The sequence below is a fragment of the Malaclemys terrapin genome, chromosome 9 (assembly GCF_027887155.1).
Source record: "Malaclemys terrapin pileata isolate rMalTer1 chromosome 9, rMalTer1.hap1, whole genome shotgun sequence".
Taxonomy (NCBI): Eukaryota; Metazoa; Chordata; order Testudines; family Emydidae; genus Malaclemys; species Malaclemys terrapin.
In genome coordinates, this window is record NC_071513.1 from 50313608 (window position 1) to 50323558 (window position 9951).

The window sequence follows — 9951 nt, forward strand, 5'->3', positions numbered from 1 at the left end:
GAGGGTCTCAGGCCCATACTAGACCTACGGGGTTTGAACCAGCACATGGTGAAGCTCAAGTTCCACATGGTCTCCCTGGCCTCCATCATCCCCTCCCTGGATCCCAGGGACTGGTACGCTGCCCTTGATCTGCAGGACGCATACTTCCACATCCACAAATTCGAGGGGCACAGGTGCTTCCTCCGTTTTGTGGTGGGACAGAATCATTACCAATTTATGGTCCTCTCGTTTGGGCTGTCCACTGCCCCCAGAGTGTTTACAAAATGCATGTCAGTGGTAGCGGCCTACCTCAGAAGCATGGGGTACAGATATTTCCCTATCTGGACGATTGGCTTGTCAAGGGCACCTCCCGGTCACAGGTGAGGGATCACATGGTGCTCCTCCTGTCCACATGCACTGTCTTGGGCCTACTGGTAAACAACACCAAGTTCATGTTAGTCCTGGTCCAATGCATAGAGTTTATTGGGGCACTCGTGGATGCAGTGTTGGCCAAGGCCTCTCTCCTGCCAGACAGGTTCGAGACCCTGAAAGGTCTCATCGACTCGGTCACAAGGTTCCCAGTGACAACAGCCAGGGTTTGCCTGCAGCTCTTGGGTCATATGTCGGCATGCACGTACATGGTCCATCACGCCAGACTCAGGATGAGCTGGTCGGCCTCAAATTTCTCCCAGGCCACGGACAGGATGGACAAGGACCTCACTGTGCCAGATGCTGTGATTACCTCCCTGCGGTGGTGGTCCACCCCGAACAACATGCTCCAAGGGGTCCCATTCAGGGACAGGGCCCCGTTGCTGGAGCTGGTGTCCGACGCGTCGGACCTCAGTTGGGGGGCCCATGTCGGGAGCTTTCAGACCCAAGGCCTGTGGCTGGCTCAGGACCTGATTAGATTCCTACACATAAACGTCAAGGAGCTCAGAGCGGTGCGGCTGGCGTATATGGCCTTCCACTCGCACCTGGAGGGCAAGGTAGTCAGGGTCCTCACAGACAACACAGCCTCGAAATTCTATATCAACAGGCAAGGTAAGGCCCGCTCCTCTGCCCTTTGCCTCGAAGTCCTCAGGCTGTGGGACTTCTGTATAGCCCACGACATCCACCTGAAGGCCTTCCACTTACTGGGCGCCCGCAATGAGAGGGAGGATCGCTTGAGCAGGGACTTCTCCTCACAACACAAGTGGTCCCTCCACCTGGAAGTGGCCCACCGGCTCTTCTGAAGGTGGGGAACTCCCCAAGTGGACCTATTCGCGACTCGGCAGAACCGGCGATGCCCCCAGTTCAGCTCCAGGGGGGACCTGGGATGGGGCGCTATCTCCGATACCTTTCTCCTGTCCTGGTCAGGCTGGCTTCTCTATGCCTTCCCCCCGTTCCCTCTAATCAGCAGGGTCCTGGGGAAGATAAAGTTGGACAAGGCCTGAGTCCTCCTGATTGCCCCGGCGTGGCCCAGGCAGTATCGGTACGGGACCCTCACGGGCCTGGTGGTAGCTCCGCTGTGGCCATTGCCACTCTGCCCGGACCTGCTGTCACAGGACCAGGGCCGCCTCCTCCATCCCAACCTAGCGGCTCTTCACCTTACGGCGTGGCTGCTCAATGGTTAGGTGGAGAGGAAAGAACATGCTCAGAGCAAGTTCAGTGCGTCGTCCTCGAAAGTAGACGGCCCTCAACTCGCTGCGCTTATTTGGCAAAGTGGTCCCGGTTTTCTAGGTGGGCGACAGACCAGGGTGTCTCCCCAGTGACCGCCCCGATCCAGCTTATCCTTGATTACCTCGTCCACCTGAGGGCCCAGGGCCTGGCGCCCTCGTCCGTCAAGGTGCACCTGGCGGCCATATCGGCCTTCCATCTGCTGGTGCCAAGGACACATGGTGTTTTCCCATGCTATGACTGGCTGGTTCCTTAAGGGTCTAGACCGTCTTTTCCCGTATTCTAGACCCCCGGTTCCACAGTGGGATCTGAACTTGGTGTTGGCTCGTCTCACGGGGCACCTGTTTGAACAACTGGCCACGTGCTCTTGGTCTCACCTCTCATGGAAGGTGGCCTTCCTGGTTTCTATCACATCTGCCAGGTGAGTCTCGGAGCTCAGGGCCCTGACCTCCGATCTGCCGTACACGGTCTTTCATAAGGACAAGATCCAGCTGCACCCAAACCCTGTGTTCCTCCCGAAGGTGGTCTCTGCCTACCACATGGGCCAGGACATTTTTCTACCAGTCCTCTGCCCCATGCCTCAGGCGTCCAGTGAGGAGTGCCATCTCCACACGCTCGACATGCGGCGGGCTCTGGCTTTCTACCTCGAGCAGACTAAGCCATTCAGAAAGTCCTCACAACTGTTTGTTACCTCGGCTGAGCACGCGAGGGGCCAGCGGATTTCCACTCAGCGGCTTTCCAATTGAATCACTTTGTGGATCCGTTCCTGTTATGAGCTGGTGGGCATTCCGCCACCACCCATTGTGAGGGCACATTCAACCCGGGCACAGGCCTTGTTGGCTGTCTTCGTGGCCAACGTCCTCATCCAGGACATTTGTAGAGCTACCACGTGGTCATCGGTTCACACGTTCACCTCGCACTATGCGATTGTCTCCCAAACCAGGGATGATGCTGGGTTTGGCAGGACTGTCCTTCATCCTGGGAACTTGTGAACTCCTACTCACCTCCAACAGATATTGCTTGGAATCACCTATTGTGGAATACACTTGAGCAATCATTCGAAGAAGAAAAAACAGTTACCTTTTCCATAACTGGTGTTCTTCGAGATGTGTTGCTCATGTCCATTCCACATCCTGCCCTCCTTCCCCTCTGGCGGAGTTGTCTGGCAAGAAGGAATTGAGGATGGGGGGAGCGCACAGCTCCCCTTATACCGCACCAGGCAGGTGCCACTCCAGTGGTCACAGGGGGCGCTCCCCCCCTACAGGTACTGCTAGGGGAAAAACTTCTGGCACTGGGACATGTGATGAGTACACACACCTATTGTGGAATAGACAATCTCAAAGAACACCAGTTACGGAAAAGTTAACTTTTTTTTTCCTTTTATGAATAAACCTTTAGATTTTAGATTCTAAAGGATTGGCAACAGCGTGATTTGTGGGTAAGATCTGATTTATATATTGACCTGGGTCTGGGGCTTGGTCCTTTGGGATCAGGAGAACCTTTTTTCTTTTACTGGGGTATTGGTTTTCATAACCATTAATCCCTATAACGAGTGGCACTAGTGGTGGTACTGGGAAACTGGAGTGTCTAAGGGAATTGCTTGTACGACTTATGGTTAGCCAGTGGTGTAAAACCAAAGTCCTCTCTGTCTGCCTGGTTTCTTGTGCCTTAGAAGTGGAGAAACCTCAGCCTTGGGCTGTAACTGCCCTGCTCTAAGCAATTTGTCCTGAATTGATACTCTCAGAAGTGTCCCACCAAAGGCAGCATCGTTACAGCTGCCTTCAGAGCTGGGTGGCCACAGAGTGGCAGCTGTTGGCCGAACGCCCAGCTCTGACTGCAGTGCCCCGCCAGCAGCAATAAAGGTGCTAATACTATACCATGCCATTCTTACTTCTGCGCTGCTGCTTTCAGCGCTGGGTGGCCAGAGAGTGGCAGCTGCTGACTGAGGGCCCAACTCTGCAGGCAGCAGAGCAGAAGAGGGGTGGCAATAACACACCATGTCATCCTTACTTCTGCACTGCTGCTGGTGGTGGCTCTGTCTTCAGAGTTGGGATCCCAGCCAGCAGCCACTGCTCTCCAGCTGCCCAGCTCTGAAGGCAGCACCATCGCCAGCAGCAGTAGCACTAAAGTAAAGGTAGCAGTACTGCAACACCTCTTACAATAATCTTCCCACACCCACACACCCACAACTCCTTTTTGGGGCAGGACCCCTACAATGGGGGAGGGATAGCTCAGTGGTTTGAGCATTGGCCTGCTAAACCCAGGGTTATGAGTTCAATCCTTGAGGGGGCCACTTAGGGATCTGGGGCAAAATCAGTACTTGGTCCTGCTAGTGAAGGCAGGGGGCTGGACTCAATGACCTTTCAAGGTCCCTTCCAGTTCTAGGAGATGGGATATCTCCATTATTTATTTGTTTTAATTACAACAGTGTGAAATTTTAGATAGCTGAAATTGTGAAGTTTATGATTTTTTAAATCCTATGACCGTGAAATTGACCAAAATGTACCGTGAATTTGGTAGGGCCCTAGTGATAATATTCATTAAAACACTACATAGAACCAATAGCATAATCATCTCAGTTTAACAGGCAGTACACCCTTAGTAGTTCTCTGGGACCTTCTTAAGGCTGTTGGTTCATTACTAAAGCTATGATTTTGCCATGGAGGTCACGGAATCAGTGACTTCCAAAGACCTCCGTGACTTCAGCATGGGGGGCTGGGAGCTGCAAGGTCCCACTACCTCCGCAGTGGCAGGGAGCTATGAGGTACTCCCGCCATCTGAGGCAGCAGGCTCCCTAGCTCCAAGCCACCATGGGCAGCGGGGGTACCCCACAGCTCCTGGCTGCCATGGGTGGGTGGGGTATCCTGAAGCTCCCAGCCACTATGGGCAACAGGGAGACCCATGCAGCTCTCCACCTGCAAGGGACTCCGGAGCTCCCCGGATGCCGCGGTGGGGCAGGGTGGCCCCCGCAGCTCCCCATCGCGGTGGCAGGAGGGGATCCACAGTTCCCCACCACCATGGTGATGCAGGGGGATCCCTGCAGCTCCTCGGCCACCACAGGGAGATCCCCACAGCTCCCCGCCAGCTGCAGCTTGGCATGGGGATTCCTGCAGCTCTTCACCACCTGCCGAGGGGTAAGGGGACTCCGGCAGCTCCTCAGCCACTGCCACGGGGCAGGGGAACCCCTGCAACTCCTTGGCCACCACGACGGGACAGGGGGACCCCCGCAGCTCCCCAGCTGCCATGGTGGGGTAGGGTTATCCCTGCAGCTTCCCAGCTGCTGCGGCGGGGCATGGGATCCCCACAGCTCCCCACCACTCATGGTGGGGAAGGGGGACTCCAGCAGCTCCCTGGCCGCCTGGTGGGGCAAGGGGACCTCCGCAGCTCCCCGGCTGCCACAGTGGGCCAGGGGGACCCCCACAGCTCCCAGGCCCCTGTTGCAGGGCAGGGGGACCCCATGTTAGTATATATAGGCTTATTTGTCAGCCTGAGATAGAATTTTGGGTTTGACTTTTTGATACTCTTATATCTTATACTATTATGTGTGAACAAAGGACAAAGACACTGTGTGTGTTGCTTCTCCCTAGCCAGATGGGTTTGTTAGTATAATGGGAAGAGATAAGGGATAGAGCAGTTAAAGTGTTATGCGGGGGCATGGTGGGAGTGTAATATATGAGCATACACTTGAAGACTGCCTCAACCCCTATCCCAAGGCAAGGTCAAGAAACCAGTCAGGAGGGGCAAAGGGGGATTGAGGGGAGGTAAAACACTAAAAGGCCAGAGAAATGCCTGTCGCTGACCGTAGCACAACCTCACTTCTCACCCCTCTCATGGGCTAAAAAAGAGATGGGATGAAGACCCATGACCCCCCAAAATGGAACATGACAATAAATTGTAAGGGGTGGGACTGTGGGCATACATTGCGGGTATATTTGGGCCTGCTAAGAAAGAGAAGGTGGGAATGGGGACACAGGCAGTGCTCTGCGGCATCAGAGCTGGGAAGGGACACTGGGAAAAAAGGCTCTGCAACGTCAGAGTTATGGTACACATGCTTGCTGGAAACTAACCCCAATAAACATTGCATTGCCTGCACTTCGGACTTCTGGTCTTCTGCTTTCTGTCTGCATGACAAGAACCAGGGGAGAGGGTGAAGGGAAAGCCCTCTAACATCTTGCAGCTCCCCACCACGGCGGAGGCAGGGAGACCCTGCTGCAGGGGTGTCATAACTATAAAGGGAAGGGTAATAGCTGTCCTGTGTACAGTACTATAAAATCCCTCCTGGCCAGAGACTCCAAAATCCTTTTCCCTGTAAAGGGTTAAGAAGCTCAGGTAACCTGGCTGGCATCTGACCTAAAGGACCAATAAGGGGACAAGATACTTTCAAATCTTGGGGGGGGAAGGCTTTTGTTTGTGTTCTTTGTTTTGGGAGTGTGTTCGTTCTCGGGACTGAGAGGGACCAGACATCAATCCAGGTTCTCCACATCTTTCTAAACAAGTCTCTCCTATTTCAAACTTGTAAGTAAATAGCCAGGCAAGGCGTGTTAGTTTTCCTTTGTTTTCTTGTGCTGGGTCACCCCCTCTGCAGTTGACTGAAACTGGGAAGCTCTCAGCTCTGGCTGCTGCTGAGTTAACAGAGACTTTCTAACTAGCTACTCCTGAGGATGTAAAAAGAAAAAAAAACAATTCAGCTTGTAAATTATCTTTACCTTTGTTTGCCCATTTGAACACTTCTCTTAACAAAGGACCTTGTTAAAAAAACTTAACACCTCTGCCTTCAGGCAAGGAGAGATAAGATATGCATCTATCTACCTCCAGCTCGGCTTTCCAAGCAGCTAGAAGGAAAAAAAAATCTCACTGGCTTTTGGGTTTAAAATGATCCCACCGCTCTACCACCATGTCAAGGCTGGATCCCCACTTTGAACTTTAGGGTACAAATGTAGGGGCCTGCATGAAAACTTCTAAGCTTAACTACCAGCTTAGCTCTGGTTCCGCTGCCACCATTTCCCTCCCTGGGAAGCCTGAGAAACCTTTCACCAACTCCCTGGTGAGTACAGATCCAAACCCCTTGGATCTTAAAACAAGGAGAAATTAACCATCCCCCCTCCTTCCTCCCACCAACTCCTGGTGAACACAGATCTAATCCCCTTGGGATCTAAAACAAGGAGAAATTAACCATCCCCCCTCCTTCCTCCCACCAACTCCTGGTGAATCAAGATCCAAACCCCTTGGATCTTAAAACAAGGAAAAATCAATCAGGTTCTAAAAAGAAAGCTTTTAATTAAAGAAAAAAAGTTAGAAATCATCTCTGTAAAATCAGTATGGAAATTAACCTTACAGGGTAATCAAACTTAAAGAGCTCAGAGGACTCCCCTCTAGTCTCAGGTTCAAAGTACAGCAAACAAAGATAAACACTCTAGTAAAAGGTACATTTACAAGTTGAGAAAACAAAGGAAAACTAACACGCCTTGCCTGGCTATTTACTTACAAGTTTGAAATAGGAGAGACTTGTTTAGAAAGATGTGGAGAACCTGGATTGATGTCTGGTCCCTCTCAGTCCCGAGAATGAACACACTCCCAAAACAAAGAACACAAACAAAAGCCTTCCCCCCCCAAGATTTGAAAGTATCTTGTCCCCTTATTGGTCCTTTAGGTCAGATGCCAGCCAGGTTACCTGAGCTTCTTAACCCTTTACAGGGAAAAGGATTTTGGAGTTTCTGGCCAGGAGGGATTTTATAGTACTGTACACAGGACAGCTATTACCCTTCCCTTTATAGTTATGACAAGGGGGCAGGGAAACCCTGGAGCTCTAAGCCCCCACAGGTGGTGGGGCCCCCGGAGCTCCCAGCCCCTTCCTATTTTACCATGTATATTTTTAGTAAAAGTGAGGGACAGGTCACAGGCTTCCGTGAATTTTTCTTTATTGCCCATGACCTGTTCCTGACTTTTACTGAAAATATCCATGACAAAAATCTTAGCCTTATTCATTACCTATATTTTCTATTTCCCTGTTCCTGGGTAACACCAGGTCAATTTGAGGGATCTGGCCATTTTCATCAGGGTTTTGGTTTGTCCATTGCTCCTGGGGACTGTTAGTCTCAGGATCCTGCTTTCCTATCAACCCTTCCCCTTTCTTTTGGTACTGGGAGCTAGTGAACCAAAAAACCCCACTGAGTTTTAGTAAGGGGCCAACAGTCCCCTTACAAATAGAAATAGTTAAAGCCATTCATTGTGTAAGCAGAGTCAGGATGAGCTCTACCCGGACATCTGGTGGTAAATTATGGTGAATGTGGAAAAGAACTCCAGGGGCTGATCTTGTTTGCATAGGCACACCCACCCACTTGGCATGAGACAACAGCAACTGAAAGTGGTTACTTTGGCTGGTGTGGGATCCCCAGTTTCTCTGTTATTGGGGCAGGAAGAATAAAGTTTTGTTCCAGTGGCCTTGATTCACAGAATCAGGGTAACTGTTGTATGACAGAAGGACTCACCATTAACTAAGTAGCACTCGCTTGACAAGGGGCATGGGTTACAAAACCTAGTGAATTGAGAGATGTTGGGGTCAGGTAGTTGTACTGGGTGGTGTGGGGCCTTTTTGTGAGCCTGAAACACCAATTGCACCTTCTCCACTGTTGAATGTCAGAGCTAAGTTTGATTCTATTAGGAGTCTAGTTACAGGCTGCTGAACTGAATTCACTTTGGGCCAGTAGGGGCTCCCCTACTGCTAGCTGAAGTCACTAAGAGCTGAGATCACTGAGTGCTGTGTTAACTAGTGGGGGAGCCTGAAGCTATATTGTGAAGCGGCTGGCAGAGCAGCTAGCAGAGTGGAGCCTTATGGGGACAGTTGGAGCGACCCAAGGAACGGCGAGCAGAGCCATTTGTGGGGACGGCTGGAGCGGCTCACAGGTCGGGGAGCGGAGCGGAGCAGCTGGTAGAGCAGACCAGTTCGTGGGATGGCAGGAGTGGCTCACAGGACGGCTGGTGGTGAAGGCTGCGGCGGAACCCACAGAGAGGCGGCCGGTCGGCCTCGGATCATGTAAGGTGCCCCTTAACACCCTGCGCACCCCCCTTTGAACTCTGGGGCTGCACTGACCAGGGACAGAGACTTTGGTGATTCTTGGGTTGCTGGACCCAAGAGACTTTGGGTGTGTTGGACTTTTGGGACTTTGGGTGATTTTTGGGGTTCTGGTTTCAAGAACCAACGGGAAAGGACATGGCCCAATTTGCTGGGGTGGGTCTTCGCTCATGGTTTGGTCTATGAACTCTAGTTGTGGTGTTTTCCCAATTTAATGCTATGTCATTTACCTCATGTTATTAAACATTTTCTGCTACACCAAGACTCTGTGCTTGCGAGAGGGGAAGTGTGTAAGATTTTCCCAGGTCACTGGGTGGGGGCTCAAGCTGGTTTTGTTATGCTGTTGGGATGGGACCACTATGTACTACTGAACCCGGCCCTTGCTGCTATCAACTCGGCCTGGCAGAAGGGTTACAATTGTAATAAAAAGATGGTTTTAGAGTAGCAGCCGTGTTAGTCTGTATCCGCAAAAAGAACAGGAGTACTTGTGGCACCTTAGAGACTAACAAATTTATTAGAGCATAAGCTTTCGTGGACTACAGCCCACTTCTTCGGCTCCAAGTACCTCATTCTCTGCCATGGCTTTACTAGAGATCCCACAAAACAGCCCATGTTATCAGTGACTCTCAGAAAGAGAACGCTTTAATGAGCCAGGAATGCCAAGGTATTTCACAGAGACGAGGTGGGTGAAGTAATATCTCTTATTATATCAACTTCTGTTGGTGGAAGTGAAAAGCTTTTGAGCTACATAGAGCCAGACCAGAAGAGGTCTGTGTAGCTCCAAAGCTTGTCTCTCTCACCAACAGAAGTTGGTCGAATAAAATATATTACCACACCTACATTGTCTCTTAATACCCTGGAACTAGCATGGCTACAACCACACTGCAAACAGGGTATTTCTCCGTAGGGGAAAGGAATTTACAAAGGGAAGTTGCTTAGTTCTGTCATGAAGTGCTCTGTCCCTCAGGCTGGTCATTGGAGTGTTTAGAACATGTTACTAAGCTTAATTCAGGTTTTGTTTTCACTTTGCAATTTCACAAAATGTTCTGAAGGGATCCTGCAAGGTGCTGAGCACCCTGGTCTTGTACTGTCAAAGCCCTTTAGCACATGCTTAACTTAAAGCACATGAACTGTTTCACTGACTTCATCTCTGCACAAGTGTTTTGTAAGATCAGGGCGTGAGCACTCCGCACCCTGCCTGCCTGAGCCCTTGGAGAGTTCTAAAATTCTATATTACCAGTTTT